A 17,856-nucleotide genomic window follows, 5' to 3' on the forward strand; every position below is an offset into this window, starting at 1 on the left:
AATCGCCTAATTCGTAGTCCGGACGAAAAAAATATGAAGATAAGACAAAACTGCGTCCTCCGATTAAGAGATATCACGACCCTATCCCACTAAAACTGTCATAACTCTCACTATGGTTGGATTATTTATGCGTGGTTGGTACCATTGGAAAGATTAATTTATGTTCTTGAAGTTAGACTCAACAATGGCCTGATTTGGATTAAAAATGAGTGAGATATGACCCTCTAAAGTTAGCTCAAGAAAGTTGTCCAAGAAACTAAAAAGAAATCAAGCTTCAGGGAGGATCAGCAAGCTGACGACAAGGATTAGTCGGCTGAAACTGCATCATCAACTAGTTGATAGCAAGGATCAGCTGGCCAAAATGCCCTATCAAGGTTGCAAACTCACTGGAATTGACTATGAAAGGATATCAGGTGGCTGATAGAAGTTGTCAGCCAACCGATGCACCAGATAGCAACAAAATCTGCTATTGTAAAGTGTGAGGAAGGTGCTCAATCCAAACCTAATGCTATACATGTATCACATATGTCCCAAAACAAGTTTAAAACATTCCATAGCTTCATACAAGCATTAATAACATGCAAAATCAAAAGAGAAGCTTGAATCATACTCCAATGCACAAAACTTGCATAAAAACTCATAAATCACCCCATGATAGTTCCAAAGCCAAAACTTAAGAGTTTTGTGAGATGTGGACATGCACACAAATATAAAAAGATATTAAGACGAGTCCCAATAGCCCGCGGCTTCAAAAAAAATCCCAATGCAAAATATGACCTATCAAACCTCAATTTTGCATAAAATTGCCTTAAAATGTGAAATACAACACCATGGCACATAAATGAAAACAAAATGGTGTTCTGCCCTTGGCCACACCTTATACATAGTAAATGAATGCTAAAGAACAAATTTTATACACAATGCACACTCCGGTGCAAAAACATGTTAAAACCTTTGGTTTTCATATTATTTCCATTAAAGGAAAAATTCAACATTCATGGCATAAATGTGATTCCAAAAAAAGTTTGGCCCTTTGCCACATATCATATACATAAAATGTCAAATAGTGTGCTTAGGCACACATTACAAGTTTCAAGGCAAAAATGACATTTTGGCCTAACTATGCGTTACAATCTAAAAAGGTAAAACGAGGTATGCTAACACTTTCATGCTCGTTAAAATACATCAAAGAACTCTAAAATATACAAGGTGACCTAGGGATGTTGTGCATCCCAAACCAAGGTATCCGTACCTAAAAAATAACCCAACAACTAGGGTAAATAAACAAGTTACTCGTAGGAAGAAGTACATGTGTATACCCTAAAGTTTCAAATGTCATGCAAGTTCAACATAGATCATCATAAGGGGTCATTCCTCCTAATGTCTATGTTCTAAGGTGAACTAAGGGACCATCTCAAGCTACTTAAGCAATTGAAATGAAAGACAACATACAAGTACACATGCTCAAGTATACTAAACAATGTTAAAACACAATGCATGACATATAAGCATACCATTACAAGCATACTAAACCATGCTAAAACAAGATATACAATATCTAAGCATACATACACAAGTATACAATTAATACAGAAATCATCGTTAATCAAGTATACAAGCACAAGTATACTAAGCTAAATGAAATATGCATTAGATAAGTATTCTAGTATACTAAATGGAATTTAAACACACGAAGTAAGTATACGAGTTCAAGTATGCAAAATGAGGTTTAAATAAACGAAGCAAGTATACTAAATGAGATTTAAATACACAAACAAGTATACAAGTTCAAGTATTCTAAATGAGATTTAAATACATAAGGCAAGTACCAATTCACAAGCTACAAGTAATCCATGATTAACTACTTGGAAATTGAATGCGAAATCAAATAGTGGAAAGACTAGGATACGTGGTCATAGACCAAGCAAGTTATTCTGAGTAATTACGACACACAAGGTACTACCTAGTGCACACATGTAGAAATTATTCTGGGCAATTACGACCCACAAGGTATTACCTATTGCGCACTTTATATGACTTAGAAAACTCTTACCTCCATACTAGATCTAAACCCTAGCCATCACATATATATATTATCCTTACAAGCTTTTCAAAATCAACAAGTTCAAAACTTTATAAATAAATAATGCGATTAACCACATTCCATGCACAAGTAAGGTTGAATCCACACAAACCATGTCCTAGAATTCAAGTCTAAATGGCATATGACATGTTAAGTCCTCAATATACGATTTATACACAAAATAAGAATATTTTATAACAATTGAGCCAAATTATCAACCTAAGTCACAAGTACTAAATAAGCTACAATTTAGTAGCAAGCTTTCAAAGTAATCAATTGTAATATTCTAAATAAGATACATACCTACACAAGATATATTTAAACAAGTTTTGCAAGACAATGATATCATATATCATGCTAAGTCCAATTAAGATTTTAGGAGGCCACAAGTACTAATTCTACACAAGTCTAGTAACATTCTCACAAGGTAACCAAATGTATTACATTTCAAGAGATTATCATCCTAACATGAAAAGTCTCTAAAATCAAATAATTTAGTAAATGAAACAATTTACCTACGACAAGATATACATGTTCTCAAGGCTTTGAATTATTAAACAAGCTATCTAATGCACTTAACCTATAATCTCAAGACCACTAGTTGTCATGTTATCTCTACACATTATATATATATAAGCTAGGCATGCTTTAAACTATGAAACAAGCTATATAACATATATATATATATATATATATATATATATATATATATATATATATATATTGATGAGCGCTGAAAAGTGAACTTTTAAACCCCTTAAGCATGAGTGTTCTACGACCTTTATCTATCTTATTTTTCCATTTTAGTACTTATTTGTGCTTTTGTCTATTTCAGGTTAATAATGTTAAAATAGGCTAAAAATGGTTTCTTAAGGCCTTTTTGGAGTCAAACTAAGTCTTAGTGAGGATCCAGAGTAAAAGGAAGCTGATTTGGAGCAAAAGGAAGCTAATGCTGAAAAACTGCCAAGTTGGATCGATCCAACTTTTTCTGAGATCGATCGAAGTTAGATCGATCGAAAATAAAAGTTGGATCGATCGAACTTTTCTCTAATCGATTGAAGAAAAAGTCTGATTGATTGAACTTTTGCTGGCAACGAGCTGTCTTATTCCCGTGCGCGCCCTAAAGTCCACCTACCACATAGTACAGGATTAGATATTTTTGGAGCTATATTCCTGACTTAGTGACTAAGAAAAGGACCTTCTATATAAAGGGAAGTGACCCATTTTGTAAAAGAGCTTTTCATCATTTTATTTTTACATTGTAAATATTATATTTCTCTCTCTACTAAAGTTAGAGATTAGGATTAGAAGAAAAGAGGGAAATGGAGGCACATCTCAAGACCTATCTCTAGATCCACACTCTCTCTCTCTCTCTAGAGCTTCAAAGAAGAAGAAGAAGAAGATGGAGCCATGTTTAGAGCTTACCCTTGAGGGTTCCATAACCACATCTACCTCCTCCATGATTGGCTAGATCTACACTTAGGGCTTGGATGAGCCCTAAGTCTTGTGTAATCTAAACCCTTGTATTTATATTTTTGGGAATCTATATATATTGTTGTGATTAGTGTTCTAACCTTGTGAATTTAATGAATCTTGGTATATTTCTATGATTTCTATGGTTTAATTCTTCCTATTAATTCTCTAGTTTATTTACATGTCTATGTGTGATTAAATTGGGAATTATTTCTTACATGATTCATATGGATTAATTCAATCTATTGATTCTCTATTTGATTACATGTTGTCTTATATGTGATTATTTGGGAATTAATCTCTACACTAGATTCTCTATATTGGTTGCATGTCTATGTGTGATTAATTAAGAATTTGGTGATGGCTAAGCATGGGTTTTCATTGGATGGGTTTGTCAATTAATTTAATGGATTATTCTTATGTTTGATGGGTTATTCTAAAATTTAATTCATGTTTGTAGGTAGGTAGACAATCTATACTTGATTTAATATTCCATGGCATATTATTGCAAATTTCATGATTCTCTATATTGGTATGTGCTACAATTATGACTAGTTTGATGGGTCATGCTTAGAATTGATGGGTTGTGCTACACTTAGGTTAAGTAGACAATTCATTCTTTAATTTGATGGTCCATACTTAATATTGCAATTGGTAGTCGCATTTTGTTCACAACAATGTATTCCCCATTAATGGAAAGCAAGTGGTTAATTACATGAACTTAGTGGTGATTCCAACACCCTAAGACTTCTCTTCATATCTCTTAAATCCCTATCTTTCACTAGTTTACTTTATTCATTGCACCTTAGTTTAATTAACCAATCTCTATCTTTTGCAATCAATTAATACATTAGAGTTGAAGTTAAATTCCAACACGTATAATCCCTTAGGACGATCCCTACTCACTCTTGCTACGTTAGTAGTAGTGTTGGTAGTGGTTTTTATAAATTTAAATTTGACATAAAAGGTTTTTCTTGAACCACACATTCAATACATTATTTTGGCGTATATCAAGCGGCCATCGTCAAATTTTGGTGTCGTTGCCAAGGATTAACGGTTTTGTTGGAATTAAACTAAACAATAGTGTTTATTTGATTGCTTCTATTTTTATTTTATTTTTCATTGTACATTCTTTTCTCTTGTTCTCATTATTGTTTGTTCAATAAGGTACTTGACCACAAGGAAGGCAAACTTTGGAACTTAAAACAATCTTTGGAGCTTAAAGCTAATATAAAAATTTGAAGTTGCTTAAAGACCGTTGTGAGAAATTCTTGGAACTCTTGTATTTTAATTATTTCATTTCTTCGCATGCTTGTGATAGCCCTTGTTGAGGCTCATTATATTGCTTAAATATTTGTCCAAGCATCGGCCCATGTCGTGGCCATTATTTGTTACATTTAGATTTTGAATGTGGATAGAGCCATTGTTTGATCCAAGTTTGGGGGGAAATTACATCCCCTCACCTTGTGCTCCTCTATCATATTCTAATCCTTTTGAGATTAAATCCAATTCATTTCATACATCATCTTATTATGGACTTGATCACTCATTTAATCATTCTTATGACTATTACCCTGCCCCACTATTTTATGAAGAACTAAATTCACCACCTTCTAGGTACTCACCCAAATTTGAAGAAAAAGTGTTAGATTTACTTAATATGCATATTTCACAAACTCCACTTATTAATTCACATTCTCAAATTTTAGCCAAGCTTGAAGCTCAAGTTAAGCAAATTGCAAGTACTCTTTCTCGTCAAGAGGAGGAGGAAGAGGCAAATGAAAAAATGGTAAGAACTTCAATGTATATAGATGAGGATGAGGAGAGTGAGGAAGAAGTAGCAAGTGAGCTAATGCCTAGCACTCTATCTTGTATAGAGGAGGAAGTGGCAAGTGAGTTAGTGGCTAATCCAATAGAGCATAACATGATTAATGAGGACTTTCCTTATTTTGATTATGATTTTATCTCGAACATTGCTACTCTAGAGAGTGAGGAGATGTTGACCACACTTGAGGTAGGAGAGAAGGAGGAGGAACTTGTTGAAGAGGGCCTTCCTTCTATTATCTCTAATGACCCTCTTGAGACTTGTCTTTTCGAAATGTATAAAAATTGTGATTTTGACTTTGAAAGCTCCAAAAATGAAGTGAACTCTCTAATGGACTCCTTAGCTAACTTGGAGGGTGAAGAGATGGTAATTTTTGAGGGAGAGAAAAAAGATGAAGAGAGGGTATTTCTTGACATTCCAAATGAGTCTTTGAAAGACTTTGCCTTGCCAAGTGCAAGTCGCTCATCATTGATTTTATTTTCAAGACCGTGGATGAAAGGAACGAAATCATCTCTTTCATTTCTTTTCAAGTCATTCTTTTGGAGGATGATTTCATTGTTATAAGTGGGACATTAAATGAGAAAAGTGAAAAGAGGATCAATAAGGATGTTTTATATCCGGTTTTTAATTCTTTTGATTAGTGAGTTGACCTAACGTCTTGCTAGAGACGTTAAACACTAGTATTCGTAGAGTTTCACAACTCTATTCCTCCCTCATTTCTTTTTATTTTTCATTTCTTGTGAAGCCTACATATTTGTTTTGGGTTCATATACATTGCTAGGAACTATGATAACGATTGCATATACTTTCATGTCATAATTGAGCATTTTGCATAAGTTCGATCGATCTCAAAATGAGGTTCGATCGATCGAACTTCATTCCTGCAGCAAACCTGCATCCAAATCACTCTCTATCTGATCGATCTAAGAAAATCTTCAGATCTCAGTTCTCAGTTAGATCGATCAGAAGACCTTCGATCGATCCAAACATCAAGTTCGTTCGATCTGTAGTTTCAACACTTAGAAAAATTTTGAGCCTGCATCAACCTGCATATTTCAGCTCTCAGTCAGATCGATCGAAAACATTCCTAGATCAATCTAAAGTTCTTCGATCGATCCAACTTCATTATTGGATCGATCTTGAGATTCCATACTTAGAAAAAGTTTCAAAGCACTGCAAATTTCATACTCTCTATGCCATCGTGCGAGCAAAATCGATCATAGCTTTGCCCCTTTGACATTTTCATTTTTCTATTTTTATTTTTCATTTTCTTTTTCCAAAAAAAAAAAAAAAAAAAAAAAGAAATGAATGAAAAACAAAAAGTAAGAAAATTTTGTATATACTTGCATTGTACAAATTGTTTTTCATTTCTTGCATTATATATATATTTTCATTGCATTTGACCTTCTTTATTTTTTCTTTTTTCATTTTGTTCATGCATTTTATTCCTTGCTTTTCTTGCATTTTGTATATATTTGCTTTCATAAAAAGAAAAATATAAAAACATTTCACCATTGTGCCCTTATGTGTAGTCATGCTACTTTTATGCTTTAGCTAGGGCTTAATCTCATATCTCTCTTTTATCTTGTGTTATATTGCCTTAGAATGCATGATTTAATTATTCTTATCCCATTTGATATTTGATGTGAGTTTGGTTATTCAAGTAGATTGTTGATTCCAAGTTTGGGAGAGACGTCTTTCAAATTGGATCGCTACTGGGCTTCATGTCTACATCACCACGGTATACTCTTTCCATCTTTTCCAATGTTCTCATTGCACATTGAGGACAATGTGCAGTTTAAGTTTTGGGGTAAGGTGTCTTTGTTGCATTCTACTTAAGTTTGAGACTTAAATGCATGATTGAGATTTGAGATTGATGTTAGCGATGATTTTGATCTTTTGAGGACTATATTGCTTAAAATTTAAAAATTGTTTGACTTGAGAGTCCAATACTCCTTGTATGCCTTGTAAATGCCATTTATGAGTAAATTTTTCGAAAAATTGATATCTTGCTTGCATTTGTTTTCCACATCATCTTGATTTTATGATTGTTTTGAGATTCATTCTACGATTCTACACTAGCACAGATGCACATTAGCATTCATTTGTGGGGTACGTGCTTTGTTGATTGTTGAATTGGTTATATCCTGTAATGACCCGAATTTTTTCGAATAAATTTTTTCCGTTGTCTTTTCCCTTCTGAGTTTGGTTTCTTGTCGATTAGTGTCGTCTCGAGTGCTCTAGAGTGATTCCCGAGACTCTTTTCTGTGGATTGACAACTTCCTTCGAAGACCGAGTCAATTCTGCATTTTTCGTTTTTTGACACTATTCACTTTTTGCCTTTTCCCTATAATGTCTTTTTCCCTATTTCGTCCATTCCTCGTTTGTCACTCTGTTTGTGTAACCACACTTCTTATGTTCGAAGTTGGTTTCTGACTTCATGTATCTTCACTCTCAATGATTTTTATGAGATACGTATCTTTACTTTCGTGAGAAAGTACTCTGGTTACTCCCGGTGCCCATAGGGGCATAAGTGCAAACTTCTTTGGATTTTTTTTCTTTTTCTGGGGTGTTTTTCATAAATATCTTTTGAATATATTTTATTTCAAGGGTATCTAAGAAGATATTTTCATTCTGGGGCAATTTCGCAGTTTTCACTTTTTGGAGGGGCCACTGTGCAATTAATGAAAGTTATTCTCAATGCCTTATTTTGAGCTTGGATCCTCGTATAGGATTCATTTTCACATTTCATCGGGTCATGGACTCTTAGAATTTCCTCCTGGACGATGTTTTCCAGTTTCAGGGTTTTTGGCCTCGGTTTGCGCCAAACTTGTTTTGGGCATAACTCTTTGCTCGAGACTCGATTTTCAACGCTGTTTCTTCCATTGTTCATATTTTCTCACTTGGAATCTTTTTCATTCATGAATTTTTGCCGTTTGAGCGCATCTGCTCAAATTTCACTTTTTCGGACCCGGCGGGGCCCGTTCGGGGCACTTTTTGAGTTTTTCTATAAATATGAGGTCTTTAAGTGAAAAATCAGATTTTTGCTCTCTCTCCTCTCTCTTGGCCGGATCTAGAGGCAGCAATGGCTGCCATATTCACTCTCTTCTTTTGAGCTTCCTCCTTTCATTAAAAAGTGGTGATGCCTTTATGTTCATTGTTCCCCTCGACGAGGCCTTCGATTCCAACCGATTGGAATCTCGTTTTGGCCATTTCTTGAGTTCGGGTTTGAAGTCAAGTTGTTTTTTTGACGGGACTTCCTTGGGATTCATGTTCGTGGTGTTGTCCCCAACAAAACCTAGGAGCTTCGTCGGATTCGGAGCCGATTTATTTTGGTGGGGATTTGAGATTTCATCTCAAATGGAGGTAGGGAGTGTTTTAGGCTTTTGTGTGTGTTGTATTGAGTGTTTAGCATGATTATACAACTTATATATGTGCCTTGTTTCAAATCTAGAAAGTTAGTAATTTTTAATTCTTTGTATAAGATTTAAAATTCATGATGATATATAACTTTGATTTGAATTGTGGCATGGTAGAAAATCTTATTTTAACATGTTGGTTAACATATATTAAATTTGGATTAATTAAATAAGAATTGCTCTTTTTAATTACTATTTATCTTTTGTGAAAGATTAAAGTTCATGGCCGTACCTTGCATGAAATTGAGTTGTATTATGCTTCTAAATTAAGTTTTGGCATGTTTGTTAACATACTTTAATTTGAAAGCATTTGGTTGAGTTTGAAAATTTAGAGACTTTAATTAAGAGAATTAATTAAAATCGTGTGGTTTCATGGGCCTAATTAAGCTTTTGTGGGAATATATGTAATGACCATGATATGTCTATTAGCATATATTAAATTGGGGTCAATTGGAAATGATTTGAAATCTAGGGAGTTTAATTATTTTGATGTAATTAGATTCTATCTTATTTATCCATGGACTTAATCATGTTTTAGAAGGTGCTTCTATTTTAAGATCATGGATTTAGACTTGTGAAGTATTTACTTGATTGTGTTATGTGCATTGAAGGGCACTGTTGTTAAATTTATATTCATGAGAGTATGTTTCTAATATGAATATATTGTTGGCTTGTGATTTCGTAGCATTATGGATATGAAATGCTTATTATGCACAATTGAGAGCTATATTGCTAACTTGTTACTATGTAGTAGTAATATGTATAAGTTATGAACTTATTTGGCTTATTTAGGAATCTTGGAACATTGTTGAGTTGGGATGGCTAGGGTTTGGCTCTAGTACGGGGACGTGAGTCCTCTAAGTCATTGAGATAGTGCGCACTTAGGGTGGTCTTCCCTGTGGGTTAGTGCCCAGAATAACCATTGAGGTCTCGGCAGAATTCCGAGCGTGATGTCCAGGTCTTCCACTATTTATTTTCGCATTCAATTCCAAGTTGACAATCATGTTTACTTTGTTGACTTGTGGTTTTGGCTATTGGCGATTTTGATGTTGTTAAGTACATCCATACTAAATTGATATATTTAGTTGATTTCACACTTTTAGATTTCTAGTTGATAACCTAGAGAATCTATGTCTTGATGTGTGGTATTATATATTCTAATTATGCTAAATTGTTATATTTAGTTGATGTTGCATTTTAGACTTCAAGTTGATAACCTTGAGAATCTATATGTTGCTATTTTATGTAAGCATGCTCCTATGTTGTTGCCTTGTGTAAGCATGCTCCTATGTTGTTGCTTTGTGTAAGTATGACCCTATGTTGCTAAAATTGCGTGAATGAGGTGATTGATGCTAGAAATGATCTTATGTAGTTAGGATGCTCCTTGAGTCTCACCTTTGACATAGACGTTAGGTGGAATAAACCACAATAATTAAATCATGCAAACTTGTAAAACGTAGTCGATGCATGCTCATTTCCTACGAGTAGCTTTATGTTACTCACCCCTACGATACTGAAACATATTTTAGGTACAAGAATTAAAGTTGAGGTTATCATTATGTTTGGATGGTTTGTGGACTTGGAGACTTCTATTTTTGTGAAGGTTGGCTTAGAATCCCAATTGTAGTCTTATATGTCAACATATGTATATTTGACTCCTTATATGTAATGTGTATATGAGTACACTCTTTACGATGTATATGACATGTATGAGATGAGGCCGGAGGCCAATGACATGTAATTTGTATCCTATGTAATTTTTGACTTCATGGAATATTATGAAAGTATTGAAAAATACTGAGTTTTTGCTTCACCATGTTTGCATTGGGTGTGGGAATTCCATTTTGATTCTTCCATTAGCATTCATTCACCATGTATGAAGTGTGGCCAAGGGCCAAATGGCATTTTGAAACCATCTCATGATTTTAAATTCCAAGTTTTCGTTCAAACTTCGTTTTTGGCATTTTGGCCATTGGGGGGTCATATTTTGTATCGGCCATATTTTTGGGCCATGGACCACTGTAGCACATATTATGAGGTAAGTTACGTTTGTGTGCATGGTCGTTTCCGAGCAAAGCTTCTTCTTTGGTGAAATGAGCCTCCTACGGACTCATTTTTCACTTTTGTTGCATATTCTGACCTAAGGGTATTTTGGAAATTTTCTTTGAGAAATAAATTCCGTTCTTCACATGGTTGAATAGAAAACATGATTTTAGGGGGGGTTTCTTTTTTGTGTTTTTCCAGAAAATGTTGTCTTGACATCAGAAATTGCTTACGAAGTTCAGCTTTCAGTTTTCAATATAGCAGCTTTTTGGACCCTCTGGACCAGATTTCACGGTAAGTATTTTTCAATTTTTCACAAAACTCACGTAGAAAACTCGATTTTGAGGGGGGTTTCTTCTTTGAGTTTTTCCAGAAAATGTCATCTTGGCCCTTAAATTTCCATTTTTCCAGGGAAAACCCATGCTGCCAGGTTTTTGGGTCGCACCCTTACTGCCCCTTCACATCTGAACGTTTAGATGGGGTCTCGTAACCGGTTACATGAGTGTGGGCAACATTTTTGTCACTGTTTTTGGCCTTCTAACCCGTTAGATAGGCCATCTAACCGGTTAGATGTTCTTGGGTATGTACTTTTTGACCGTTTTGCCCCTTCTTCTTCCGTTAGCCATATCTTCTTCATTTGGACTCCGAATCAAGCGATTTTTGAGTCTAAGTTTATTAATTTTTTGTTGTCTTTCCAATGGTGTGCTCGGTAGCACCCACTTTTAAGCTGGAAATGATGATTTTGCCCCTAGGTTCATTCTTGTTCGTTTTTGAAACGTTGCTTCCCCATTTGATTCCTTTGGGTTCCGTGACCTCGTTGAGGGTCATAATGGTGTCTTAGAGCCATGTTGTATCTCTAAAGACCGTTGTTTTGTCTTTTGCTTCTGCATTTCGAATCCGTTATCAGGTCATCTTTCGGTTCATCACTGACGCACCGGGTTGAAAAACTTGGGCCATCACAAGTGGTATTAGAGCTCCTTGGTTTGAAAACCTTAGGACGACGAGTTTTGGCTGCAAATCATGCTTTTGTTGCCATGCTTTATGTGTCTATATGCTTTATGATAACATGTTTATGTGTTTACGTGCTACATGTTGTATGTCGTTTGTTTAACATTGTTTTATTCTAATGTAAAGAGCATGACCTGTGACGTATGCTAGATTAGAATTGTATATGCATAATTATGTTACATACTTGGCATGACACGAGATTGGTCATTGAAGCACGAGTTGAGGTTGATGGTGATTGTAGTCACAGTCTCATGGTGATGTAGGTTATTGTCGACCTAGCGTTGGTTTTGAGGTAGTTGGATGGTCACCTTTTATTTAGGTTCTTGTAAGATGAGTCATTTAGCGTTGCCATAGTGATGGATTTGTTGGTTTTGAGCCATGATGAGGTTATGGACCTCTTAGGATCCTTGATTGTCCAGGAAGATTCCTCTAGAACTTGCATTTTTCGTGGGTGGGCACATTTGTGGGTGGGTGCAAGGCACTATCATGCTACTGTGCTGGCTAGCTACAAGCACAGTTCGGATGGAATCAGTGTTGGTTTTGTTTTGATAGGCATTGTCCTTTGATCGATGATGATGATGGTTGTTTTATGGATCAGTCGTGGTGATTGATTTAGTTGTTATTGGTATGGCTGTAGTTGCCATTTTCCTTGAGTAGTTCTTCCGTGATGACGCTTTTGGGATCAAGTCGATTGATTGATGTCTCGGGTAGTGAGAGCACTGCACTGTTAGTGTCACTTGTAGTGTCACCTTTAGATTCGGAGTTAGATTGTTTGAGTCTTACCATTGTGGTAAGGGCTCACATTTGTTTTGAGACAGGTTGTTGTCGCATTGGTTTTGGAGACAGCTTATGACTAGGAATTGTCCTTTCTTTTCTTAGACACTCTAAGATACGATGTCCATAGGGTTCATTGTTGCATCATGTTGTCTTATGCAGTTTCGTTTACTACCATGTTAGTAGTATGATTTATGATATTGTGATGCATGAGTAGGTGCAGGTATCCACAATTGCCTTCTTATTGTGTGGCATTAGTATGCCTTCTTTATATGCTTAGAGATGCCATGTTGTTATTGCGCTTTAATGACATACTTTTGTGCTTACGTGGAGACATGATGCATGTACCTTTGATTTTTATCTATGTGAGTAGATTTTCTTTCTGGTCACAAGGGTTTTGTGTTGGTTCATGTTAGGGACTTCACAAGGAGTGAGTCTCTTCTTTTCGTTGTGTTGTGCACTATTTTGGGGTTAGTTGGTCCATGAGAATGATAGTCGTTGTCTTGAGTCCTTGGTGAGGATTTGATGGATTTTGGTCGACTTACTACCATGTAGGGGGTGAAGTCTTTGACCTTATTGTCTTTCATTTCAGAGATGGAGTCGTGGTGTTATCCTTTTTAGGACTGGTGGTTCCCTTTCTTTCATATCTTCCCTTGAGGAGTTTTTACCGTGGTTGTTAACTGTTGTGGTGTTCAGAGTGAGTTGATTGGTGTGAGATCATTTTATGGGGACTTGTGTCCATATTATTGAGGATTTGTTTGATTGTGAGGTGAGCTTGATGCTCTTTTGAGAATGTCTTTTGGAGACTTGTTTCCATTTTGGAGACCTGGATGTGGTTAAGTTTTAGGAAAAGTTTTGGAGGATTGTTGTTGGATATGGCTTGTTATGGAGTTTCTCGTCCTAGTTATCACTAGGCATAGTTTTGAGGAATCGTAGTTTTGATGATTGGTTGTGGATCAAAAAATTGAGGAATTTTGATTTGACTTGGTGTTTCCAAGTATGGTTTTAAGAGATTCATTTTGTGACCTTGGTTGTTGGTATTTTGATGTGTGTGCCACTTGGTGGATTTGTATTTTGAGGATTTAGTTATCCGTGATAGGGATGTGGATCTGATGTTTGATGATGGTGATTGGTCTTGTAGTTGATCTGTTTCAGGGAGTAATGTGAAGGACTTTCGATGAAATGTCTTATTGAGAGGTTCGTTTTGATTTCTATAGGCGTTGATTTGCTTGTCAAGTTTTGGATTCCTGATTAATGTTGTTAATAGGGGTATTTTGAGACATTGGAGATGTTGGTTTTGTTGTATTGAGGATTTGGGGCCTTAAGCATAGTGGTATCTATAACATTGTTGTCAGAGTTTTGGGATTGGCTAGGATGGTCCGGCCGGACATCTTTGAACCATATCTTAACTCTCACAAAATGTTGGTCCCCATAGTACTTTTGGTAATGATCATTTTTGACATTGATGTCATTGGTATCGAGAGGTTTCATGGGTAGACCTAGTAGGGGGCAGGTTATGAACTAGTGCCTTATACTGTCATGCTACCGTACAAAGTTGTTTGTTGTGGGTGAGTACTAGTTGCCGTCGATGCTACCTTACTGACGAGTAAATGTGGGCGGGCGCTAGGCACTGTTATTGCTACCACACATTTGATTACGTCGTGGGCGAGTTCTGGTCGCTATTCGTACTGCCATGCTGTCTCTGTTCAGTACCTTTATTTGATACGTTGTTATTTTGGAGTTCTTTTGTTGGTTGTTTTCAAACTCGTATGGTGGTTTGTCAGGAGGGACGCTTACGGTTGTTGTTTTCCATTTTTTTGTTTGACTTTGGGTTCTCTGTGTGAGTTCAGACTTGTCGTGTGGCCATGTGGTCACTTTTCCTTTAAGAGGTTGTCTTGTCGTGAGCACGTGGGTGTAAATGACATTGGTTTAGGGGTTTCCTTTCTGCTTTGAGGTCGTTGGTGTGGCGTGTTATCTGGGGTACTCAGAGATGTAATCCGTAGTTATCCTGGTTTTGCCTTTTTGCTTTGTTTAGGCTGGATTTCGGGGACGAAATTCCTTTAAGGTGGGAAGGTTGTAATGACCCGGATTTTTTCAGATAAATTTTTTCCGTTGTCTTTTCCCTTCTGAGTTTGGTTTCTTATCAATTAGTGTCGTCTCGAGTGCTCTGGAGTGATTCCTGAGACTCTTTTCTGTTGATTGACAACTTCCTTTGAGGACCGAGTCAATTCCGCATTTTTCGTTTTTTGACACTATTCACTTTTTGTCTTTTCCCTATTTTGTCTTTTTCCCTATTTCGTCCTTTCCTCATTTGTCACTCTGTTTGCGTAACCACACTTCTTGTGTTCGGAGTTGGTTTCTGACTTCACGTATCTTCATTCTCAGTGATTTCTATGAGATACGTATATTTACTTTCGTGAGAAAGTACTCTAGTTGCTCCCGGTGCCCATAGGGGCATAAGTGCAAAGTTCTTTGGAAACTTTTTCTTTTCCTGGGGTGTTTTTCATAAATATCTTATGAAGATATTTTATTTCAGGGGTATCAAAGAAGATATTTTCATTCTGGGGCAGTTTCACAGTTTTCACTTTTTGGAGGGGCCATTGTGCAATTAATGAAAGTTATTGCTCAATGCCTTGTTTTGAGCCTGGATCCTTGTATAGGATTCATTTTCACATTTCATCCAGTCATGGACTCTTAGAATTTCCTCCTGGACGATGTTTTCCAGTTTCAGGGTTTCTGGCCCCGGTTTGCGCCAAACTTGTTTTAGGAATAACTCTCTGCTCGAGATTCGATTTTCGACGCCGTTTCTTTCTTTGTTCATATTTTCTCATTTGGAATCTTTTTCGTTCATGGAGTTTTGCCATTTGAGAGTGTCTGCTCAAATTTCACTTTTTCGGACCCGGCGGGGCCCGTTCAAGGCACTTTTTGAGTTTTTCTATAAATATGAGGTCTTTAAGTAAAAAATCAGATTTTTTCTCTCTCTCTCCTCTCTCTTGGCCAGATCTAGAGGTAGCCATGGCTGCCATCTTCTCTTTCTTCTTTTGAGCTTCCTCCCTTCATTAAAAAGTGGTGATACCTTTATGTTTATTGTTCCCCTCGGTGAGGCCTTCGATTCCAACCGATTGAAATCTCGTTTTGGCCATTTCTCGAGTTCGGGTTTGAAGTAAAGTTGTGTTTTTGATGGGGCTTCCTTGGGATTCATGTTCATGGTGTTGTCCCTGACAAAACCTAGGAGTTTCGTCGGATTCGGAGGAAATTTATTTTGGTGGGGATTGGAGATTCATCTCAAATGGAGGTAGGGAATGTTTTAGGCTTTTGTGTGTGTTGTATTAAGTGTTTAGCATGATATACAACTTATATATGTGCCTTGTATCAAATCTAGAAAGTTAGTAATTTTTAATTCTTTGTATAAGATTTAAAATTCATGATGATATGTAACTTTGATTTGAATTGTGGCATAGTAGAAAATCTTGTTTTAACATGTTGGTTAACATATATTAAATTTGGATTAATTAAATAAGAATTGCTCTTTTTAATTAATATTTATTTTTTGTGAAAGATTAAAGTTCATGGCCGTACCTTGCATGAAATTGAGTTGTATTATGCTTCTAAATTAAGTTTTGGCATGTTTGTTAATATACTTTAATTTGAAAGCATTTGGTTGAGTTTGAAATTTTAGAGACTTTAATTAAGAGAATTAATTAAAGTCAAATTTTGTGGTTTCATGGGCCTAATTAAGCTTTTGTGGGAATATATGTAATGACCATGATATGTCTATTAGCGTATATTAAATTGGGGCCAATTGGAAATGATTTGAAATCTAGAGAGTTTTATTATTTTGATGTAATTAGATTCTATCTTGTTTATCCATGGATTTAATCATGTTTTAGAAGGTGCTTCTATTTTAAGATCATGGATTTAGACTTGTGAAGTATTCACTTAATTGTGTTATATGCATTGAAGGGCATTGTTGTTAAATTTATATTCATGAGAGTATGTTTCTAATATGAATATATTGTTGGCTTGTGATTTCGTAGCATTATGGATATGAAATGCTTATTATGCACAATTGAGAGCTATATTGCTAACTTGTTACTATGTAGTAGTAATATGTATAAGTTATGAACTTATTTGGTTTATTTTGGAATCTTGGAACATTGTTGAGTTGGGATGGCTAGGGTTTGGCTCTAGTACGGGGACGTGAGTCCTCTAAGTCATTGAGATAGTGTGCACTTAGGGTGGTCTTCCCTGCGGGTTAGTGCCCGAAATAACCATTGAGGTCTCGGCAGAATTCCGAGCGTGATGTCCAGGTCTTCTACTGTTTGTTTTCGCATTCAATTCCAAGTTGACAATCATGTTTACTTTGTTGACTTGTGGTTTTGGCTATTAGCGATTTTGATGTTGTTAAGTACATCCATACTAAATTGATATATTTAGTTGATTTCACACTTTTAGATTTCTAGTTGATAACCTAGAGAATCTATGTCTTGATGTGTGGTATTATATACTCTAATTATGCTTTTGCTTTTGCTCTTTGGGCATTTCAAAGTGAGTATTTTTCAATTTTTCTCATGATTCACATAGAAAACTCGATTTTGAGGGGGGTTTCTTCTTTGAGTTTTTCCAGAAAATGTCATCTTGGCCCTTAAATTTCCATTTTTCCAGGAAAAATCCCTGCTGCCAGGTTTTTGGGTCGCACCCTTACTGCCCCTTCACATCTAAACGTTTAGATGGGGTCTCGTAACTGGTTACATGAGTGTGGGCAGCGTTTTTGTCACTGTTTTTGGCCTTCTAACCGGTTAGATGTTCTTGGGTTGGTACTTTTTGACCGTTTTGCCCTTCTTCTTCCGTTAGCCATATCTTCTTCATTTGGACTCCGAATCAAGCGATTTTTGAGTCTAAGTTTATTAATTTTTCTTTGTCTTTCCAATGGTGTGCTCGGTAGCACCCACTTTTAATCTAAAAATGATAATTTTGCCCCTAGGTTCATTCTTGTTCGTTTTTGAAACGTTGCTTCCCCATTTGATTCCTTTGGGTTCCGTGACCTCGTTGAGGGTCATAATGGTGTCTTAGAGCCATGTTGTATCTCTAGAGACCGTTATTTTGTCTTTTACTTCTGCATTTCGGATCCGTTATCGGGTCATCTTTCAATTCATCACTGACACACCGGGTTAAAAAACTTGGGCCGTCACATATCCCAATTGGGATAGTAGTGCATTGAAAGCTTTCAT

Source organism: Cornus florida, unplaced genomic scaffold (assembly GCF_030987335.1).
Source record: "Cornus florida cultivar Cherokee Brave unplaced genomic scaffold, ASM3098733v1 CherokeeBrave_3.0.0_Hap2_Chr01, whole genome shotgun sequence".
NCBI classification, from domain to species: Eukaryota; Viridiplantae; Streptophyta; class Magnoliopsida; order Cornales; family Cornaceae; genus Cornus; species Cornus florida.